Consider the following 24,948-nt stretch of genomic DNA (forward strand, 5'->3'; position numbering starts at 1 on the left):
CAAACTGAAAATTTCCACAAAGAGAATTGGAATAAATTTAAGGTAAGGGGCAGGAAGCAAAGACTTTCTCACCCAGAGGGTGGTTGGAATCTGGAACTCGCTGCCTGAAAGGATGGTGGAGGCAGAAACCCTCACAACATTTAAGAAACATTTAGATGAGCACTTGAAATGCCACAACGTACGAGACTATAGACCAAGTGCTGGAAAATGGGATAAGGATAGATAGGTGCCTGATGGTCGGCATTGACATGATGGGCCGAAAGGCTGCTTTCTGCATTGTGAAACTCTATGGCTTTATGACAGTGCTTCCAACTCTCAGTACTGTACTTGAAGTGGAAACCTTGTACCAAGCCTATTTTCAAATAAAGCCTTCAAGGTTGAGAAAAGTTGTGAAAAATGTAACTGAAACTTAATCAATGCTGGTATGATTAGTTTGCATTTTTTGGAAACAACATTTTAAATATAGGATAAGTTAGCATATTCTGGTGCCTATTTTCCATGTAAAAAGAGACAAATAAGTTTGAAGGAAGGAGTGATGCGCGATTAATTCACTCGGGAGGCTAGGACGTACCCGAGAATAAAGGCTTTTATTCACAACAAGAATAGAGCACACTGCTTAACAATACTATCCCAGACTAAGGGCTACTAGGAAGTAGCAGTGACCTTTATACTTCTGTAAGAAGGCGGAGCCAAACGGAGTGTACCACAGAACAATGCTAACAGGCGGAACACCCCAACCCTAACCCCAACAGTAACAAGAGTAACATATGTACAAGTACCCATAGTGGTAACCATCTATGGTTCACCACATTCACCCCTCCTTTAAAAACAAAGGCCGGTGGGGTAAGGAGACAATACGAACTGTCCATATGTTCACAAGTTCAGCCGTATCGGAGGGCCGCACCGTCTGTGCGACCTCCGCAGCACTGGCTCCAGTGCCGGTTCTGGTGACCGTGGTGACGACCCTCTCTCCGAGGTGGTGTCCAGTGACTCCTCCAGTTCCTCACACGCCTGTGGATCTCGAGGTGGTGACAATCTCCTGGACTCAGGCAAGCTGTACATGGGAGTAAGAGGATTAAGTTGAGGTCCCGATGCTGCCCGCGCCGTGTCAGGAGGGGAGAGAATGAGCAAAGGAATCCTAACCAGGGGTGCGGGAGTGACGGGGTTTTCCAGGTCCCCTGCAGGCGCCAGATCTCTCGCCCGTCAGGATATGCCACATAGGCATATTGAGGGTTGGCGTGGAGGAGGTGGACCTGTTCAAACAAAGGGTCGGACTTGCGGGCCCTAACATGCCGCCGCAGGAGGACAGGTCCTGAGTACGTCAACCAAGACGGCAGTGAGGTCCCAGAGGAAGACTTCCTAGGGAAGGTAAACATCCGCTCATGTGGGGTAGCGTTGGTTGCCGTACACAGGATGGACCGGATTGAATGGAGCGCATCAGAAAGTACCTCTTGCCAACGGGAGACTGGAAGACCCCTAGACCTTAACGCCAGTAAAACAGCCTTCCAGACTGTAGCGTTTTCTCTCTCGACCTGTCCGTTATCCCTGGGGTTGTAACTCATAGTCCTACTTGAGGCAATTCCTTTAGAGAGCAGGTATTGCCTCAAGTCGTCGCTCATAAACGACAAACCCCTATCACTGTGGATATAACTGGGGTAGCCGAACAGGGTAAAAAGACTCCGCAGGGCTTTGATGACCGTGGCAGAGGACATGTCAGAACAGGGGATGGCAAAGGGGAATCGGGAGTATTCATCAACCACATTGAGGAAATACACATTCCGATCTGTCGAAGGAAGGGGGCCCTTGAAGTCGACACTCAGTCGTTCAAAAGGGCGAGTGGCCTTAATGAGGTGTGCCCTGTCAGGCCGGTAGAAGTGCGGCTTGCACTCTGCACATACCTGACAGCTTCGAGTTATCGACCTGACATCCTCTATGGAGTAGGGCAGATTCCGAGCCTTTACAAAATGGAAGAGCCGAGTGATCCCCGGATGGCAGAGATCATTGTGGAGGGCCTGTAGCCGGTCCTCCTGCACACTGGCACATGTTCCACGCGACAGGGCATCTGAGGGCTCATTGAGCTTCCCCGGACAGTACATGATATCATAGTTGTAGGTGGAGAGTTCGATTCTCCACCTCAAGATTTTATCATTCTTAATTTTTCCCCTTAACGTGTTGTTGAACATGAAGGCCACGGACCACTGGTCCGTGAGCAGGGTAAACCGTTTGTCAGCCAAATAATGGCGCCAATGCCGTACGGCCTCCACAATGGCCTGAGCCTCTTTTTCCACAGAGGAGTGCCGAATTTCAGGGCCTTGGAAGGTGCGAGAGAAAAAGGCGACGGGCCTGCCCGCCTGGTTAAGTGTGGCGGCCAGGGCGAAATCAGATGCATCACTCTCCACCTGAAAGAGGATGGACTCATCGACAGCGTGCATCGTGGCTTTCGCGATGTCGGCTTTTATCCCTTCAAAGGCTAGGCGAGCCTCTGCTGTCAGGGGAAAAGAGGTAGATTTTATGAGCGGACGGGCTTTGTCCACGTAATTGGGAACCCACTGTGCATAGTACGCGAAGAAGCCTAAGCATCTTCTCAGTGCTTTGATGCTAGTGGGTAGGGGAAGTTCAAGGAGGGGACACATACGGTCTGGATCGGGGCCGATGACCCCGTTTTCCACCACGTATCCGAGGATTGCTAGGCGGTGCTTGCTGAATACGGACTTCTCCTTGTTATAGGTCAGGTTCAGGAGAGTCGCGGTGCGTAAAAACTTCTGGAGGTTGGCGTCGTGGTCCTGCTGGTCATGGCCGCAGATAGTGACGTTGTCCAGGTACGGGAAGGTAGCCCGTAGCCCGTTTTGGTCCACCATTCGGTCCATCTCACGCTGGAAGACTGAGACCCCATTTGTGACGCCGAAAGGGACTCTTAAAAAGTGGTAGAGATGGCCATCCGCCTCAAAGGCCGTGTATTTGCGGTCCTCTGGGCGAATGGGGAGCTGGTGGTAGGCTGACTTCAAGTCGATGGTGGAGAACACCCGGTACTGCGCAATCTGATTGACCATGTCAGATATGCGCGGGAGAGGGTACGCGTCCAGCTGCGTGTATCTGTTAATGGTCTGACTATAGTCTATGACCATCCGAGGCTTGTCTCCAGTCTTGACCACCACGACTTGTGCTCTCCATGGGCTAGTGCTAAGTTGAATGATCCCTTCCCTGAGGAGCCGCTGAACCTCAGATCTAATAAAGATCCGATCCTCAGTGCTGTAACGCCTGCTCTTAGTCGCGATGGGCTTGCAGCCTGGCACGAGATTTTCGACCAGGGAAGGCGGGGTAATTTTGAGTGTCGAGAGACTGCATGTGGAGCGCGCTGGACAATTTGGAGGCTGCTGTTCTCCCACTGAAAGTGGAGGTAGTGGCCCATCGTACTGCAGGGTCACACTCTTCAGGTGGACCATAAAGTCTAACCCCAGGAGTACCGGAGCGCAAAGGTGAGGTAACACGAGGAGCCTGAAGTTCTCGTAAACTGTGCCCCGTACCGTTGTTACCACACAGCTCCCAAGAATGATAACAGATCGGGACCTCGACGCCATGGAGATTGTCTGCCTGACAGTTTGCACACGGAGAGCGCACCGTTTCACTGTATCTGGATGGATAAAGCTCTCCGTGCTCCCGCTGTCAAACAGGCAATGCATCAGGCGCCCGTTTACCTCTATGTCCATCATGGACTTGTCGAGGCTGTGAGGCTTGACCTGGTCCAGGATGATTGACGCCACTGTTGGATCCCGAGTGTAACTGCAGGCAGCTGAGATAGCCGACGATGAGGACCCCTGCTCATCATCTGCGGCCGGTGTCGACCAAAATAGCTGCGCCCACGAATCGCATGTGGTCGATGATGTTGAAAACGGCGGCACCCGCAGGTCGCACGTGGCTTGCATCGTCATCATAGGAAATGGCGACGCCCGTGAATCGCACGTGGCTGAAGACATCGACGAGGCCGGAGACGAGGAGATTGATCCCGGGGAGTCACACGCAGCACTGCTGGGCTTGGAAGGGGTCTTTGTTCGGCACACTTTTGCATAGTGCCTTTTCTTCCCACAGGTGGAGCAAAACACCGTCCTGGCCGGACATCTCAGACGAGGGTGCTTCGCCAATCCGCAGAAATAGCACCGTGGGCCTCCAGGAGCTGCCGCAGCCGTCAGGTCTGAAGTTGAGAGCATTATCGCGCAGTTCCGAAGAGCCGCCGAGTACAGTTGAGGCGGTGGCTGTACTTGCCACAATGTTCCCACGTGGTCGGTGGGATAGGTTTCAAGACTTCTGGAGGCCGTTTCCATTTCATCGCCCAATTCTACCGTCTTAGCCAGGTCCAAGTTACCCTGCTCTAGCAACCGCAGGCGAATATAGAATGAGCCGATTCCCGCCACGAACGCATCTCGGATCAGATCGTTGGTATATTGAGTAGCCGACACCTCCTTGCAATTGCAGGCTCTGGCTAACTGTTGAAGTTCGCGCAGGTACTGTCCCGTAGTTTCGCCGGGCTGCCGCCGTTGAGTGGCTAATAGGTGACGAGCATGAATTTCGTTCGGCTGTTTATGGTACAGCTTCTTGAGTAATTCGATGGCCTCTTTGTAATTTTGGGAATAACGGATTGTTGCATACACAGTGTCGCTCACCCTTGCGTGGAGGACCCACAATATGTCGGCGTCGGACTGGACTGCTGTCGAGGCGTCGATATAATCCTGGAAACACTTCAACCAATGGTCGAAGGTATTCGACGCTCCAGCGGCACGCGGATCCAAGGTTAGCCGATCGGGTTTCAGCATCTGCTCCATTTTTCTTCGAACAAATTTTTCGGTATTTTGTTGTGAATAAAATTGATGGGCGATTAATTCACTCGGGAGGCTAGGACGTACCCGAGAATAAAGGTTTTTATTCACAACAAGAATAGAGCATACTGCTTAACAATACTATCCCAGACTAAGGGCTACTAGGAAGTAGCAGTGACCTTTATACTTCTGTAAGAAGGCGGAGCCAAACGGAGTGTACCACAGAACAATGCTAACAGGTGGAACACCCCAACCCTAACCCCAACAGTAACAAGAGTAACATATGTACAAGTACCCATAGTGGTAACCATCTATGGTTCAGTACCCATAGTGGTAACCATCTATGGTTCACTACAAGGAGGCAATCAGAAAATCCTGTGATAAAGGAAGTTCTTGAAATCTGACAGAAACAACCAGTGTCAATTTGAAAAACAGTTATGGATTGTGGATGTTGCACGCCAAGGTAATTGATTTGGCTGGGTGTACATCCAGTGACTGTCTGCTGAATTGATGTATATTGTGGAAATTAGTGACAAATCCAGATGGTTTGCACATCGGTCTTTTTTCAGCCTATCAAAAGCATTTTCTGTTTTGACATGTTAGACAACTTGCTCAGGCTATGGCCCAGGACTGAGCAGTTCGCTCAGTCAAGCCACCCTGCCACTTTTCAGTCTTTATCCTCCCTCACCACCAGCACAATATGTACTATCTACAACATGCACTTAGAATCATAGAATCCCTACAGTGCAAAAGGAGGCCATTCAGCCCATCGAGTCTGCACTGACCACAATCCCACCCAGGCCCTATTCCCGTAAACCCACACATTTACCCTGCTAATCCCCCTGACACTAGGGTTAAATTTTGCCAATGCCTTCCTCCCCTTCAAACTCTACTTCTGAGAAGAACAAAAACAGCAATATATTTAAGATGGATCAACATTGCTGAATCTGTTACCTAATGTGTTTTGGGAGCAGCTTGGCGATTGGGTGTGGTAACAGTTTAAAGAGAAGGTCCACAACAAACATTTCCTCAGGATAGTTAGCGATGATCTATAAATATCAACAATGGCCACATCCTGATTTTTTTTAAAATAACCCTTTTTGATACATCTGTGCTACTACTCGCTGTTGAACAGTAACAAACAAGAATCTAATCCAAACCATTGTGAGAGATGTTTGGATCTTAAACTGATTGTGGAACCGCTCATCTTGTTCTACCACTCATCTGATAACTTTTCATTAGTGCTCCTAAAATCTCCTTTTGCTTGGTTTCTTTTTTTTTGAATTATGCTTCCATTGTGTACCTTCTGATTTTAAAAATCTATCATAAAGGTGCTACCGAAAGGTCTGTGTTGTTCTACTACATTATGCTCAATAGCTCTTTATTTAAAAAATAATAATTCTTGAGATGTTGGCGTCACCAGCCAAGCCAGTATCATTGTCCATCCCTAATTGCCCCTGAGAAGATGGTGGTGAGCTGTCTTCTTGAATGGCTGTAGACCATGTGGTGTAGGTACACCCACAGTGCTGTTAGGGATGGAGTTCCAGGATTTGACCCAGCGACAGTGAAGGAATGGCGATACATTTCCAAGTCATGATGGGAGTGGCTTGGAGGGGAACTTCCAGGTGATGGTTTTCCCATAGTGGAATTGTCTATACTATCAGCAAAGTTCAACTTGGGGCAGGAAAAGCGATGTTGAACCCACCGATGGCAATGGCGGCTTTATCTGCCGTATAGTGTGGCATTTAGAGAAGCAAGTCGGCAGGTTTGTGTTCCATGCCATATTGCTGGAAAATTACCAATGATTTGCCCACCCAGCCACCATCTCAACACTTCAATGATCCAGGTGCCACATTTAAAGGCTGCCCCTGCACACAGCTGGCACAGAGTTTACTGGGAAGTGATGGCTGCCAGACTCAGGAAACTTTTCACCCAAGTTCACCAATGCCCCCATTGATCGCCTGCTGGTTGCAGTGGAGGTGTGTGACGTACTTGTACTCTGGACGAAAACCTGTCAGCAAGGTCGCCACTCCAACCTGGGGAGCGATGGTGGCAGTGGTCAGTGCGAATGCCATTCAGAAGAGGACTGCCATCCAGTGCCTCAAGAAGATGAATGATCTCCTTTGTTCCGTCAGGGTAAGTCACTCTTCTCATCACTCTCAACTCACACACTCACAGCCCCATCACACATCTACAGGGATCACACTCACTGCCAGCACAAGGCTCGCCATCACTCACTCTCTCACACACACCTTCATCTCCCTTGCGGGTTGTGTCCACATCCTATCCATACACCGTTCAACACTCACACGTGCCAGAGATCCTTATCATCTGGCCTGACCTCCCTCCATCTGTCTTCATGCAGGACAAGCTGGTTCACAATTAGGGGGAGCGATCCTAGACTGTGGAGCGATATCAGAACTGAAGGACCTCACAGACATTGAGGAGAGAGCCATCCAGCTGGCTGGAGAGGACACGGACTGTTCCTGTGCTGATGCTGAGGTTGGTGGTTCTCAACCCAGTGAGGATCCCATATTGCAGCATCCAGCAGACTGCCATGCTATGACTGATGTCTCCTGTTTCTCAGGTCCCTCCCATGCACTAATGACCTCTCCTGTCGCAGACACATCTGGGAAGCAGCTGTGTGGGTCCACAAGCCAGGTCCTCAACTCCACTTCTGACAACAGCATAGACCATGAATTAACAGACCCTAAAATAGCAGAACCATCACAGCGCTCACCCATGTCCTCCACCAGTGCAGAGAGACACACCTCAGTGGGACCTAGTTTAAGAGCTACCTAGGAGTCACAATCTGGTGAGACCATCGCACTGTCTGATCCACAGCAGGTGGAGGTAGGGACATCCCAGGATGCCAGCACTCGGAGGATTGCTGGAGGCTGGAAATCTGCTGAGTTCGAATCAGATGGGTCTCTGAAGCTCCAAAGGCAAGATAGGGAAGATCAGGGCAGGATGTCTGGAACACTCTTCAGATTGCAAGGCTCCATGGAGGAGTATGTCCAACTTCAGTCTGAGGTGATTGCCTCAACAGGCAATGCACCAAGGTGAACACTGCCGCAGGAGCTGCAATCCATGGTGGAGGCAGGCACTTGCTGGTATCCATCAGTGTCAATATCAGAGGGGCTTTTCAAGCTCACTCCAGCTGCCCCTCCCTCCAAAGGTGATAGTCAGCGCTCCTGGAACACCCACAGGGAGGATCAGCAGGTGCACACTCCAGGGCATCTATCCAAGTGACTCCAGGAGTATCCCGCCTATCCAAATCCCCTCTTCTTCTGACCACATCAGCTCCAACTCCACAGGCTGAAGATGGTGGCACTGCCATAGGGCAGGACACTGAAAGCGGTTGGCAGGCCCCGAGTGAGACGGAAATGGGGTGTGAGGGCTGGGTTTGAGAGACCAGGAGGGGAGTAATAAAGTGGGGGGGGGGGTGTGTATGGCCTTGTGATGGAGTGCCTCCAATAGTCGCAGGGAAGCCCCACAACCAATAAAATCTGGTGGACTTTCCCCTGGCTTGGGTCTCCCACTTTTCAGGTAAATTAGCAGCAGGGGCAGGATTCAGTACTTAAGTGACCATTAATTTGCCTCTTAAGGGCCTCAATAGGCCTAAGGATGGGTGTCTCAACCACTGCCATAACGGGGGAGACAGGTCATGGTGGGTGGGCCAGGAGTGAGCATGCCTCCTGTTGCAGTCTATAAAGCCCTTGCCTTTAAACCTGTTGGTGGGCACTGTAAAATTCTGCTCAGATTTCTCATTACACAGGCTTTCCTTACGTGCTCCATTAAATGTAGAAAGTTAATAAGCAGCGAGAGTGAGACAGCTCAGAGGTTGGTCTGAAAAACATTTCCTACTTTAATGTTTGTTCAAGTTATTAAAAAAGGAACAGTGAAGTCAACTAATTAAGAAGGGGAAAGGATAGATTCTTGAGAGACTACAGAGATAACAGTAGAAGCTAAAGAAAAATAATCATCAGATGTATCCTTAGAACATAGATGCACTGCATACACTCAAACTGTATGAAGTACATTCTTCTCTGGGTACGAAAACAAATGTCTAAACTCAACATTATTACACTAGTTTCATGGTTACTCACCATGTTGAAACTTGAGGCCATCGTGTTTCATGCAATATTTGATCTATTCTTGCAAGTTTTGACTGCATTCTTTAACAAATATTTATTGAATCTTTATTTTTCATAAAATGACCTGTTTTTTCTCATACTCTGGACTCTGTTCTCTGTTTTGTAGCTGCTCTTCCCTCAGTCATGTGTCCAATAAACCCTCATTGAAAGTCTGTGTGTATTCCAACCATTGTAGTACTCCTTTAGTCTGTTACTTCTTCAAAGAGTTTAGTAAGATTGGTCAAGCATGGTCTAACTTTTTGAAATCTGGGCTGACTACTTTGATTTCTGGATGTTTTTCTATTCCATCTATTAGTATAGATTCTAATATTTTTGCTACCATTGGCATTAAACTTGTATTCCTTATAATTAACTATCCCCTTTTTTGAATGTAAAATAACTTTAGCTGTCCTCTAGCCCTCTGACACAATTCCCTTCCCAATAAAATGTATAATTCCACACATAGATATATGTCCAGACCGGATTTTATCCTTGCTAAGTTTGCCTATTGTATCAATTATCTCCTTATCTAACTTAAATGTCTTGGTAACTTTTTTGACGTCATGTCCAGATTGTTAGTCCACCTGGTAAAACCTGAGACAAAGTAATTTTCAATTGTTACATACAAGCCCTGATTTTAATTGGGAACAGCACTTTTATGTGTGTGATAGGAATTAGATAGGTGACAAACGGTTCCAACCTTGGCAATGTGAGGCCTGGGAGATTTTAATGCCAGGTTTCAGTCTGGTAATGGGGCAATGCAATGTTATGTGGCAGGAGCAATGGAGCAAAGAATGGCTCCCACCCCTCATCACGGACAAGGGAGGGTTTATCCATTGGCCTAGGAAAGCCAAACTGAACTTTTCTTGTGAAGTTCAAAGGTGCTTTCTTGCTCATCCTCACCCCAGAAGAAAATTCAAAAGAGTAATACTTAGCCTCTTTGGGTCTCTTCTGGCACTCACAATTTTGGCAAATGGAAGAAAAGTATCTGTTTAATATTCCTAGAAAATTTTATTTACAATGTTGCTACACCATGTGACCATTAATGTATTTCTTATTGTCCAAAAGGTTAGGTTCGATAGCCTGTTGCCAAGCTACTGTTGGATGTGCATCATTCAAGATCCTATCTTAATATTCTCTCTGTAGCACAGAGAGAGCACAACGTAATGACAAATGAGCAAGACTATTATCCCAATCAATTTCATCCATCCATAGAAATCCGAAAGTGCTCCCATTTCGGTTTCTAATTATTTCTTAAAGATTCTAAGATTTCCCCTCTATTGTTCTTATTATTTGATACATTTATTTGCATGAAGAAGTATTTCTTGACATCGGTTCCAAATTGAACTTTTGCTCGTCTGAATGTGTCTCCTCCTGTACTCTCTTAATTTTATTTAAAGCGATACTTGGATTTACCATTTTAATTTTCTTAATTGTCCATGTCTTTCAGATCACTTATTACAAGTCTCCTTTTATAGGCAAAAAGCCCCAGTCCATCTGACCTTTCCTTTTATGTCAGTTCTTTAACAATTGTGGTCAACCTCATGATTCTATTTTGCACTGCCTCTTAATGATTGAAGGCCACCATTTTGCATCAACAATCCTAATTGGCTGCTGTACCTAATATGTGGTCTGTCAGAAGCATGATACAATTTGGTCATGTTTTCCTTAACTACTTAGCTCTTTGGTTTTTTATTCAATTGATTTTGTTGATTACTATTTTGCATTAATTAGAACTGTTGAGAGATAAATCCAGTAAGATTCCAAGGTCCCTTTTAGCTTTGTCCATGGGTACATCGCAACATTCAGTGAGTACATGTTTTTCTTATTTGCTTTCCTTATTTTCATTTTATTTCATCTGCTGATTCTCTCCCCACTTACAAATTCAACTCAACTCATTCTGTAATTGCTGAACTGCCTCCTCTAACTCCATTGGCACTCCTGGTTTTCTAATGGTCAGAATTTGATGATCGTATTGCAACCAAAACTGTCAGCATGCACACTCATTACTCAGCTCTCCTCTGAAAATGACAATGGCTCTAGAGTCTGCACATGTGCAGTTAAATGCAGAAAGGCAGAAATTGCTGTCACTGACTCAATACTCAATGATGTGGAGATGTCAGCGTTGGACTGGGGTAAGCACAGTAAAACGTCTCACAACATCAGGTTAAAGTCCAACAGGTTTAAGCCAAATTGTGCTACCAAATAAACCTGTTGGACTTTAACCTGGTGTGTGAGACTTCTTACTGTCAATACTTTCCCACAGGATGTGTTGTTGAAGGTTTCCCCCACCTGCCCCCCGACTGCCATCAAGAAGAAATCAATGAACAGACTTGAACTTGCCATATTGTACTACAAGTTTCACTTTAAAAAACATTGAAAAGTTACACCTTGTTGAATGAGGTGTAACTGGGAACTAACAGTATACTAATTTCATCATTACTGCTGACAGCCTGCCCAATTGATTTGTAGTCATGAAATAAATGTGTCAGATGCTAAAAACCTTAAATTTGAATATAATTACCTAGATTTTGCAAGCAGGAAAGCAATGGCATTCACCGGTAACTTTGAAGAAATTGTCCATAAAGGTTTAATGATCACCCTGGCAAGGATTTCCCCTTCTCACGATGTCAATTAACGGGGATCTCCATGTATCCAGTAACATTGATGTCACTAGGCACGGTAAGCAGGCAATTTGAAACATTTTCACAAGGAAGTAAAAACCACTGAATTCTTCATTTATAATCAGCAATTTTACAGAAAGTGAAATAAATAATTAGGACACACACATGGACTTAAGGTAAAAGCTGAGATATCAGAATGAACTTCTAAAATAAAGTAAAAATGTGTTTTTTTTATCTTAATGGAAAGTTGTGATATTCCACAAATGTGAAATTCGATTCTCAGCACCACTGAGGCGCGACATTAATAATTATGAATTTAGTGCACTGTTTGAACCCAGTTACATCTTAGCTGCCAAAAGGCCTGGGGTAAGTCCAACATATGTTAGCCACAGTCTGAATGTGTTCCTGACCAGCGTGATATCCCACTGGCAGTGCAGACAATCCAATAGATGGCGGGTTAAGATTCCTGTTGGGCCTTCCGGGATGCAAGCCTGTTTCATGCTGGTCTCTGACAGAAATGGCAGGTGGGAGTGCAAAGTCCCGCTGTCTTTTTACGCTGTGTGGGAAGCCGATTTTCGTCATTAAGCCCAACGTGTTGGGGGGATCTGGAAAGTTCCATCCATTGTCTTTTGTGTGGAACTATGTCAACCACTTTTTAGAAGTCTAGCCATGCACCTTTATTGAGCTTTCCATTGTCCAATAGGCGGCACGGTGGCACAGTGGTTAGCACTGCTGCTTCACAGCTCCAGGGACCTGGGTTCGATTCCCGGCTCAGGTCACTGTCTGTGTGGAGTTTGCACGTTCTCCCCGTGTCTGCGTGGGTTTCCTCCGGGTGCTCCGGTTTCCTCCCACACTCCAAAGATGTGCGGGTTAGGTTGATTGGCCATGATAAAATTGCCCCTTAGTTTCCTGAGATGCGTAGGTTTTGGGGGATTAGTGGATAAAATATGTAGGGATATGGGGGTAGGGCCTGGGTGGGATTGTGGTCGGTGCAGACTCGATGGGCTGAATGGCCTTTTTCAGCACTGTAGGGTTTCTATGATTCTAATTGTCTTAAGTTCTGTGTACTAAGTTATTAATATGCTGACAATCTTCAAGTTTGCTCCTCATAGCTGATTCCGCCTTTTGTTGTGATCACATTATACATACAAACATATAAAGATACGAATTAGGAGCAGGAGTTGGCCATTCTTCCCATCGAACCTGCTCTGCCATTTGATAAGGTCATGGTTGATTTCATTGTCACCTCAACTCTACTTTCCTGTCTGCCCACTATACCTATTGACTCCCTTGTCAATAAAGAATCTAAGCCTCAACCTTGAAAATATGCAATGACCCTGCCTCCACTGCTCTCTGGGGAAGAGAATTCCACACTCTAAGCAGCTCACTGTAAGAAAATAATTTCTCCCTATCTCAGTCTTAACTGGAATGGCCCTTTTTAAAGTGTTTCCCCTTGTCCTAGTCTCTCCCATAAGGGGAACCATCATCTCAACATCCACTCTGTCAAGTCCCCTCAGGATATTCTTGCGTTTCTCAGCATTTGCTGTACTTGCATACTAAAATTTTGTAATCTATGTACCTGGGCACCCAGATCTTTCCATACCGAAGAGTTCTGCTACCTCTCACAATTCAAATAACATACTGGCTGGAAATTTCCGGCTGTTCACACACCTCCCCCACTGCCAGCGAGGATGGAGAATTTGGCATTCAGCTGAATCTCCATTCACTGCAGCGAGACAGAGAATCCCACGGGTCTGAACGGCCGGAAAAAGCGCCTCAGATTCGTGCTGCGGAAGCTGGTGGGCGGGGCTTAATGCACCCAAAGGCTTGTAGAGGGAGGTAGTGAACATGGGCAGGCCTCTGATGCTGCACTTTGCATTAGTAGTGGCAGGAGTCTGACAGACAAGAGAGAACTGTCAGGCCCCAGCTACTGCGGGCTGCCTGAAGCAGCTCCCCCCTCCCCCCCTGCAATCTGGGGGGCCCACGGCCCGAGATACCACCCCCGCCAACCCCCCCTCCCACCATCCAGACTGATCGTGGAACCTCCTCTCCCACTGATCGGAGACCCACCGCCCTCCCCCCACCAATCATGGACCCACTGCGCTCCCTTCACCGATCGTTGCAGAGTTGCCCCTATTATCTAGATGCGTTTTCACTAAAACCATTTACAATTGTAGCATAGGACTTAGAACAGTACAGCACAGAACAGGCCCTTCGGCCCACGATGTTGTGCCGAGCTTTATCTGAAACCAAGATCAAGCTATCCCACTCCCTATCATCCTGGTGTGCTCCATGTGCCTATCCAATAACGGCTTAAATGTTCCTAAAGTGTCTGACTCCACTATCACTGCAGGCAGTCCATTCCACACCTCAACCACTCTCTGCGTAAAGAACCTACCTCTGATATCCTTCCTATATCTCCCACCATGAACCCTATAGTTATGCCCCCTTGTAATAGCTCCATCCACCCGAGGAAATAGTCTTTGAATGTTCACTCTATCTACCCCCTTCATCATTTTATAAACCTCTATTAAGTTTCCCCTCAACCTCCTCCGCTCCAGAGAGAACAGCCATAGCTCCCTCAACCTTTCCTCATAAGACCTACCCTCCAAACCAGGCAGCATCCTGGTAAATCTCCTTTGCACTCTTTCCAGCGCTTCCACATCCTTCTTATAGTGAGGTGACCAGAACTGCACACAATATTCCAAATGTGGTCTCACCAAGGTCCTGTACAGTTACAGCATAACCCCATGGCTCTTAAACTCCAACCCCCTGTTAATAAAAGCTAACACACTATAGGCCTTCTTCACAGCTCTATCCACTTGAGTGGCAACCTTCAGAGATCTGTGGATATGGACCCCAAGATCTCTGTTCCTCCACAGTCTTCAGAAACCTACTTTGACCCTGTAATCCACATTTAAATTTGTCCTCCCAAAGTGAATCACCTCACATTTATCAGGGTTAAATTCCATCTGCCATTTTTCAGCCCAGCTTTGCATCCTATCGATGTCTTTTTGCAGTCTACAACAGCCCTCCACCTCATCCACTACTCCACTAATCTTGGTGTCATCAGCAAATTTACTGATCCACCCTTCATCTCCCTCCTCTAGGTCATTAATAAAAATCACAAAAAGCAGAGGACCAAGCACTGATCCCTGTGGCTCGCCGCTAGCAACCTGCCTCCAGTCCAAAAATTTTCCATCCACCACCACCCTCTGTCTTCGATCAGATAACCAGTTACCTATCCAATCGGCCAACTTTCCCTCTATCCCACACCTCCTTACTTTCATCATAAGCCGATCATGGGGGACCTTATCAAACGCCTTACTAAAATCCATGTATATGACATCAACTGCCCTACCTTCATCAACACACTTAGTTACCTCCTCAAAAAATTCTATCAAATTTGTGAGGCACGACTTGCCCTTCACAAATCCGTGCTGACTATCCTGGATTAATCCGCATCTTTCTAAATGGTCGTAAATCCCATCCCTGAGGACCTTTTCCATCAACTTAAAACCACCAAAGTAAGACTAACCGGCCTATAATTACCAGGGTAATTTGTATTCCCTTTCTTAAACAGAGGAACAACATTCGCCACTCTCCAGTCCTCTGGCACCATCCCCGCGGACAGTGAGGACCCAAAGATCAAAGCCAAAGGCTCCGCAATCTCATCCCTTGCCTCCCAAAGAATCCTAGGATATATTTCATCAGGCCCAGGGGACTTATCGACCTTCAGTTTATTCAAAACTGCCAGGACATCCTCCCTCCGAACATCTACTTCCTCCAGTCTACTAGCCTGTAACACCTTCTCTTCCTCAAAATCATGGCCCCTCTCCTTGGTGAACACTGAAGAAAAGTATTCATTCGTCACCTCTCCTATCTCTACTGACTCCATACACAAGTTCCCACTACTGTTCTTGACCGGCCCTAACCTCACCCTGGTCATTCTTTTATTCCTCACATAAGAGTAAAAAGCCTTGGGGTTTTCCTTGATCCGACCTGCCAAGGACTTCTCATGCCCCCTCCTAGCTCTCCTAAGCCCCCTTTTCAGCTCATTCCTTGCTAACTTGTAACCCTCAATCGAGCCATCTGAACCTTGTTTCCTCATCCCTACATAAGCTTCCCTCTTCCTTTTTACAAGACATTCCACCTCTTTTGTGAACCATGGTTCCCTCACTCGGCCATTTCCTCCCTGCCTGACAGGGACATACCTATCAAGGACACAGTATTTGTTCCTTGAAAAAGTTCCACTTTTCATTAGTGCCTTTCCCTGATGGTTTCTGTTCCCATCTTATGCCCCCTAATTTTTGCCTAATCGCATCATAATTACCTCTCCCCCAATTATAAACCTTGCCCTGCCGTACGGGTCCTATCCCTCTCCATTGCAATAACAAAAGACACCGAATTGTGGTCACTATCTCCAAAGTGCTCTCCCACAACCAAATCTATCACTTGGCCCGGTTCATTTCCCAGTACCAAATCCAATGTGGCCCCACCTCTTGTCGGCCTATCCACATATTGTGTCAGGAAACCCTCCTGCACACACTGCACAAAAACTGCCCCATCTGAACTATTCGACCTACAAAGATTCCAATCAATATTTGGAAAGCCAAAGTCCTCCATGACAACTATCCTGCGACCCCCACACCTATCCATAATCTGCTTAGCAATTTCTTCCTCCACGTCTCTATTACTATTTGGGGGCCTATAGTAAACTCCTAACAACGTGACCACTCCTTTCCTATTTCTAACTTCAGCCCATATTAACTCAGTGTGCAGATCCCCCTCGAAGTGCCTTTCCGCAGCCGTTAAATTATCCTTGATTAACAATGCTACTCCTCCACCTCTTTTACCAGCTTCCCTACACTTACTGAAACATCTATACTGTAGCAGGACTTCATTTTTCCTGTATTCCAATTCCATTCACCCCAATTAACCTGCTGTGTCATTCGATAGAACATGGGTGAACTGACTGTGGCTTTCTGACTCCACTTTCCAATCTGCCCCCGTGGCTCTTGGCTCCCTTGTAGATCAAAAATGAAAAAGAATAACTTGGGATTCAATGTATAGAACTTCCATTGGTGTCGATCAGCTTTTATCCAGATGCTCCTCTGTAGCTCGGAACTCAGTGTTGGTGGACTGCTTTATTTAACTGTGGGCTAATGGGTGTTCTCTCAGAGAGGAATTGCGCAACTGCATCCTATGTGGCTTGTTATTATTCATAATATGATGATTTTCCACAAGAGCTCTCCTCCTGGTCCGTTGGGACTGAGCCCCCAAATCTCTGGGGAAATGGTGTCTAAGTGTCCTAAAACTTTTGAATGTATTCAACATTTTGTAGGAACACCTTAGAGTGGCTACCAGATCACTCTCCTGATATTGAGATGAATTTGCCAGGTCCATTGGGCTCGGGCTGGAAGGTTGGCAATGTGGCAGGAGCTAAGCCACTGGGAGGTGAGCCTGAAGATTTCTACGACCATGGCATATGGACAGTGGCTGGCATCACAATGGCTCAGCCACCTTCCGAGTGGTCAAAAGAACAACTTGAAAGTCTAATTAGGGCGCATTGCCCATCTCTCTGGGCATTTTTGTTCATGTCGATTGGGTTAAGCTGCGCCCATGTGAGGATACTGTCAGATAAACCCTTCCAGCCTCCAACTCTGATTAATTCAACAGCTCTGAAAGCGAAAGTATTTCATCACAGTGATCAAAAAACCTTTGCTTAATTTCCAGGAATTGGGAACTTGAATGAATGCAAAACAAGGAAGCAATGGGACTGGAATTTATGGCCTTTTTGGCACCCTCCCACTGTAACTCAAGTGTAACTACCAGAGAGGCTACAAATGTGGCCCCTGGCCTTATCAGAGGCAAAGATTCTGTCAACCCTTACAAGAATATTAACATGTAAGAGGGGAACAACTAATGCATTTAATTTCTCACATTTATTTGACTTACCATCACAAGTTTGCAAAAACACAGAAGGGAACCCCATTTGGGGCTTCAGACTGAGCACTATGGCCTGGCCTTTAACATTTCTCACAAGGATTTTTTAAATCTTTGAGGTGGTTCATTTGCAAAGGGGGTTGAAGGGTAATCTTTCTGTGGAGGATCCCACTTATCCCATGGACCAAGCATAAGTGCAGCTTCTTTGACCGATGGGTTTGCTAGGTGTTTCATTGGGTCTGAATTTTTAGGATGGTGGAACTTGATATAAAATTCTGGCCTTGGTGTTGTAAATGCCCACCAGTGGCAAGTTAATTAAAGAATTTTTACATCAATCCAAAGAAGTTGGTGCAGTGAGCAGTTGAACTTCTGAGTGGGTATATTTTGGCACTTAACATGAAATCTAATCCCTGAACTTTCCTACACAAGAATTAATCTTTTTTTAATTCCTTAGGACATGTTCTGACAACAGAATTTAGCATATGGTTTATATCCAGTGCCTTTCACTAAGTATGATCTTGTATTGATACATGCAGTGACCACGTAGCTGAGCAATGGTTATTTGTCAGCATACTGAGTAGACGACTGATTTAACTATTCAATCACCAAAGAAAGGGGCAGCACACTTAACCTGTTTCGACACATGATTATTTTACCAACTCAATGCCTTACCACAGTGACTACAGAAGTTGGATTCTGTTGTGGTCCATTATGGTTAGTCAGGTTTAGAATTACAAGTTTAATTATGGAAATTTGATCTTATTGTTTCGGTGAATATTGATTACTTGTCAAGGTAACATGTTGTAATAGTTCATAATTGATAAATGTTTAGCTGGAAATGTAGCATGGTAAGCACTTGATAGCCATATCTGAGTTTGCAAAGTATGTTTAAGAATTACTAGCCTGATTCTTTCAAATTTCATCACAATAGAATTTGAATCTAGACAGAAATTCTCTTCCAACAGTTTTTCTACTGCCATACAGAGTGTGAAATACCATACGGAGTTCTGGGCACCACATCTTATATTGGAAGGGTTCAACATTGATTCAGTCATAAAGTGATCAGGAATACATTAAATTGCCTTGTATTCCCTGGATTATAAAATGTTAAGGAGCGATTTGATTGAGGTATTTAGGACTTTGAAAGTAATTGATAGGTTAGATCGAGATAAACTTTTCTCACTGGCTGGGGAATGAGAGCCATGATGTGGAGATGCCGGCGTTGGACTGGGATAAACACAGTAAGAAGTCTCACAACACCAGGTTAAAGTCCAACAGGTTTATTTGGTAGCACGAACTTTCGGAGTGTCACTCCTTCTTCAGGTGAGTGAGAAGTTGTGTTTACAAACAGGGCATATATAGACACAAACTCAATTTACAAGATAATGGTTGGAAAGCGAGTTTGTGTCTATATATGCCCTGTTTGTGAACACAACTCTTCACTCATCTGAAGAAAGAGCGACACTCCGAAAGCTCGTGCTACCAAATAAACCTGTTGGACTTTAACCTGGCGTTGTGAGACTTCTTACTGGGGAACGAGAGGCAGGCCATTCAAGGGAAATGCTAGGAAGCATTTCTTCACACAAGTAGTGGTAAAAGTATGGATCGTCTCCCAACAACAGTTCATATGTTTACAATTTTTAATTTTAAATCTGAGATTGATCACTCTGTCTAGCCAAGGGTCTTAAGACACATGCAGCCAAGCCAGGTGAATGAAGTTAGGAAGCAAGTGGGACAGGTTTAAAGAGCTGTTCTCATGATCCCATAATTCACTAATACTTTACTCCTCCACATTCATTGACAAAAACGAGCATTTTTATTTCATTTATTCAAACATTTGTACTATTCTACACTAAATAGAAAAAGAGAAATGAAAATAGACCCAAAAGGCGATTAATCAAAATAACAAACTCCAGACATCAAAAGACACAGACAATTATAACCAAGTTTAAGGTAACTATTTCAGAAACTCATGGAATGTTGTGAACTCATTTGAAGAAGTTGTTTTAAAACGTAATAAATTATACTATGCAATATACTATGATAAAGTGATTCGTTTTCACTTCAGGTACCAAGTGTTTAATTTTCTTAAATTAGACAATGGATCTCTTGCTAACAAACTTTTAAAACTGCACGTTATATTATTTAAATGAGGGCTTGAAATAATCATATTTATTATAAGTTCTGTACAGTTATAAAACATTTATTTCTGCATTAAAAATGTCAAATGAACTATTAATCTAGTAATGCATTTCTTTTACTAACGCTGAATAATGCTGCTGCTTAAATCATTTATTCTACAATTAGATAAACACTTACCGGACACAAACAGCAAGTAAATGGCAGAAGCATTCAATATCTTCATCACAGCTATTAACCAAAACATCATATAAAAACTGATTCTAGCGAAGATTTATTTCAACAGGCCTCCAAACAGCTTAACAATGACAGAACCAGGAAGTTACTGCGTGTACCGTATGATATAAAGACAAACCACAACCTTCAGAGGTAAAAACTTAACTGTTTAGGGAAACTGTAGCAGAGTAAGTTAAAGCACTGAGGGTGACTGCCGCAAAGTTGCTGAGACAGTCTTTAGTCCTGCATGCTGGACTCGTATCTGACCATTCTTGTTCTTGGGTCAGATCCAGTTACGATTCAAATTAATCCATAGCAAGATTGGGATCAGATGCTAGAATCTACTGATGAAACCAAATAGAAGGCAGGGAAATTGCAAATCGACAGTTTTTAAAATTCAGATTTGAAAGGCATCTGGCCACATATATAGGAAAAGAAACTCATTGCAGCCATTCATACTTTTCAGCTGCAGATGAGTGCCTAAGCTTTGATGTGGCAGTAGGAAGCTGGTGCTCATTATGAGCCAGTAATGCACTGCCCAGCATATTAGTATAGCCAACAAAACTGTGCAGGGCCCATGCCTGAAACAGGTGTTTGGCCCTGTGTATATACAAATAAATAGAAAAATATCTCAAATTACTTCACAAAGCTGTATTCAGATATAAAAAGACACCAAGCTATAGACAGGAATTAAGAGGGATCACCAAAAGCTTAATCCAAGAGGTGTGTTTGAAGATGATCTTAAAAGGGGAAGTGATGGCCTAGTGGTATTATCACTAGACTATTAATCCAGAAACTCAGCTAATGTCCTGGGGACCCGGGTTTGAACCCCACCACGGCAGATGGTGGAATTTGAATTCAATTTTTAAAAATCTGGAATTAAGAATCTAGTGATGAAACCATTGTTGATTGTCGGAAAAACCCATCTAGTTCAGTAATGTCCTTTAGGGAAGGAAATCTGCCATCCTTGCTCAGTCTGGTCTACATGTGACTCCAGAGCTACGGCAATGTGGTTGACTCTCAACTGCCCTCTAGGGATGGGCAATAAATGTTGGCCAGCCAGTGACGCCTATGTCCCACGAATTAATCAAATAAAAAGGTGGTAGAGAGGCAGTTGAGCTGAGTCAAAATAATTTCAGGCTATTAAGCTAGAAGTATGGCCACCAATGGTGGATGAAAAAGGCATGGTGTAAGGCTATTTAGGGATGATTAGAGCGGGCTGAGTTATGGATTGAGAGGTCAGGGAGACGGGTTAAGGGTACAGTCAGTCATGGAGAAAAGAAGCCAGCAGATATCTTTGAAGGGTGAAATTTGAATCGTGAACAGTTAGGACAGAGAAATGTGAGGCCTATATCTGATGCTGGAAGACTAAATCAGATGTGTGCAAGTCTGTGCATGTGAATGAGGGATCAGTGTTTCAGGGGGAAAAAATACATGAAAAGTGCATGTTTTGGTGATAATGAACAGAAGAAATTGTGGAAGGATTAAATAGATAGCCCAACTCAAAACTTTTTACTCTTGCATGTTATGATGAGAGTGGATATTGTAGTTGATCATAATCTCAGTATTGTGGTCAATTGTACGTTCTCTGGTGATCAATGGTGCTTTTTGCAGGTCAAACCTGAGGGTCAAAATGGGAACCATAGAACCATAGAAAATTACAGCTCAGAAACAGGCCTTTTGGCCCTTCTTGTCTGTGCCGAACCATTTTATGCCTAGTCCCACTGACCTGCACTTGGACCATATCCCTCCACACCCCTCTCATCCATGAACCCGTCCAAGTTTTTCTTAAATGTTAAAAGTGACCCCGCATTTACCACTTTATCCGGCAGCTCATTCCACACTCCCACCACTCTCTGCGTGAAGAAGCCCCCCCCCTAAAATATTCCCTTTAAACTTTTCTCCTTTCACCCTTAACCCTCTGGTTTTTTTCTCCCCTAGCCTCAGCAGAAAAAGCCTGCTTGCATTCACTCTATCTATACCCATCAAAATCTTATACACCTCTATCAAAGCTCCCCTCAATCTTCTACGCTCCAGGGAATAAAGTCCCAACCTATTCAATCGCTCTCTGTAACTCAGCTTCTCAAGTCCCGGCAACATCCTTGTGAACCTTCTCTGCACTCTTTCAACCTTATTTACATCCTTCCTGTAACTAGGTGACCAAAACTGTACACAATACTCCAAATTCGGCCTCACCAATGCCTTATATAACCTTACCATAACACTCCAACTTTTATACTCGATACTCCGATTTATAAAGGCCAATGTACCAAAGGCACTCTTTACGACCCTATCCACCTGTGACGTCACTTTTAGGGAATTCTGTACCTGTATTTCCAGATCCCTCTGTTCAACTGCACTCTTCAGAGTCCTACCATTTACCCTGTACATTCTACTTTGGTTTGTCCTTCCAAAGTGCAATATCTCACACTTGTCTGCGTTAAATTCCATTTGCCATTTTTCAGCCCATTTTTCTAGTTGGTCCAAATCCCTCTGCAAGGTTTGAAAACCTTCCTCACTGTCCACTACACCTCCAATCTTTGTATCATCAGCAAACTTGCTGATCCAATTTACCACATTTATCATCCAGATCATTGATATAGATGACAAACAACAATGGACCCAACACCGATCCCTGCGGCACACCACTAGTCACAGGCCTCCACTCAGAGAAGCAATCCTCCACAACCACTCTCTGGCTTCTTCCATTGATGTGGAGATGCCGGCGTTGGACTGGGGTAAACACAGTAAGAAGTTTAACAACACCAGGTTAAAGTCCAACAGGTTTATTTGGTAGCAAAAGCCACACAAGCTTTCGGAGCTGCAAGCCCCTTCTTCAGGTGAGTGGGAATTCTGTTCACAAACAGAGCATATAAAGACACAAACTCAATTTACATGAATAATGGTTGGAATGCGAATACTTACAACTAATTAAGTCTTTAAGAAACAAAACAATGTGAGTGGAGAGAGCGTCAAGACAGGCTAAAAAGATGTGTATTGTCTCCAGACAAGACAGCCAGTGAAACTCTGTGGGGGTTACAAATAGTGTGCCATGAACCCAATATCCCGGTTGAGGCCGTCCTCGTGTGTGCGGAACTTGGCTATCAGTTTCTGCTCAGCGACTCTGCGCCGTCGTGTGTCGCTGTGAACACCGCTCGACAATCACCAGGCAAGACTGTTCTCTTCCTGTTGGGGAGCACTTCAGCGGTCACGGGCATTCGGCCTCTGATATTCGGGTAAGCGTTCTCCAAGGCGGCCTTCGCGACACACGACGGCGCAGAGTCGCTGAGCAGAAACTGATAGCCAAGTTCCGCACACACGAGGACGGCCTCAACCGGGATATTGGGTTCATGGCACACTATTTGTAACCCCCACAGAGTTTCACTGGCTGTCTTGTCTGGAGACAATACACATCTTTTTAGCCTGTCTTGATGCTCTCTCCACTCACATTGTTTTGTTTCTTAAAGACTTGATTAGTTGTAAGTATTCGCATTCCAACCATTATTCATGTAAATTGAGTTTGTGTCTTTATATGCTCTGTTTGTGAACAGAATTCCCACTCACCTGAAGAAGGGGCTTGCAGCTCCGAAAGCTTGTGTGGCTTTTGCTACCAAATAAACCTGTTGGACTTTAACCTGGTGTTGTTAAACTTCTTACTGTGTTCTTCCATTGAGCCAGTGTCTTATCCAATTTACTACCTCCCCATGTATACCTAGCGACTGAAGCTTCCTAACTAACCTCCCATGAGGGACCTTGTCAAAGGCCTTGCTGAAATCCAGGTAGACACCATCCACTGCCTTCCCTTCATCCACTTTCCTGGTAACCTCCTCGAAAAACTGTAATAGATTGGTCAAACATGACCTACCAGGCACAAAGCCATGTTGACTCTCCCTAATAAGTCCCTGTCTATCCAAATATTTGTAGATCCTATCCCTTATCACACCTTCCAATAACTTGCCCACCACCGACGTCAAACTTACTGGCCGATAATTTCCCGGATTTCTTTTGGAACCTTTTTTAAACAACGGAACAACATGAGCCACCCTCCAATCATCCGGCACCTCCCCCGTGAATACTGACATTTTAAATATGTCTGCCAGGGCCCCTGCAAGTTCAACACTAGCTTCCCTCAAGGTCCGTGGGAATACCCTGTCCGGTCCTGGGGATTTATCCACTCTGATTTGCCTCAAGACAGCGAGCACCTCCTCCCCTTTAATCTGTAAAGGTTCCATGGCCTCCCTACCAATTTGCCCTATTTCCGTAGACTCCATGCCCGTTTCCTCAGTAAATACGGATGCAAAAAATCCATTTAGTATCTCCCCCATCTCTTTTGGTTCCATACACAGTCTACCACTCTGGTCTTCAAGAGGACCAATTTTATCCCTCACTATCCTTTTGTTCCTAACATACCTATAGAAGCTCTTTGGATTTTCCTTCACTCTGTCTGCCAAAGCAACCTCATGTCTTCTTTTAGCCCTCCTGATTTCCCTCTTAAGTAGCTTCTTGCACTTTCTATACTCCTCGAGCATCTGATGTGTTCCTTGCTGCCTGTACATTTCATACAACTCTCTCTTCCTCTTAATCAGTGTTACAATCTCCCTCGAGAACCAAGGTTCCTTATTCCTATTTACTTTGCCTTTAATCCTGACAGGAACATACAAACTCTGCACTCTCAAAATTTCTCCTTTGAAGGCTTCCCACTTTCCATTTACATCCTTACCAGAGAACAGCCTGTGCCAATCCACACTTCCCAGATCCCTTCTCATTTCATCAAATTTGGCCTTTTTCCAGTTCAGAACTTCAACCCGAGGACCAGATCTATCCTTATCCACGATCAGGTTGAAACTAATGGCATTATGATCACTGGATCCAAAGTGTTCCCTCACACTCACAGCCATCACTTGCCCTAACTCATTTCCCAATAGGAGATCCAATATCGCATCCTCTCTAGTTGGCACCTCTATATACTGATGTAGAAAATTCTCCTGAACACATTTTACAAACTCTACCCCGTCTAAACCTTTAACAGTATGCGAGTCCCAATCTATATGTGGAAAATTAAAATCCCCTACTATC

At 45.0% G+C, this 24,948-nt stretch overlaps 1 pseudogene; it reads right to left on the minus strand.

Annotated features, from left to right (window-relative positions):
- LOC144506057 (uncharacterized) overlaps window positions 1-24,948 on the minus strand; it is a 69,240-nt pseudogene that overhangs the window by 10,241 nt on the left and 34,051 nt on the right.

The sequence above is a fragment of the Mustelus asterias genome, chromosome 17 (assembly GCF_964213995.1).
Source record: "Mustelus asterias chromosome 17, sMusAst1.hap1.1, whole genome shotgun sequence".
NCBI lineage: Eukaryota > Metazoa > Chordata > Chondrichthyes > Carcharhiniformes > Triakidae > Mustelus > Mustelus asterias.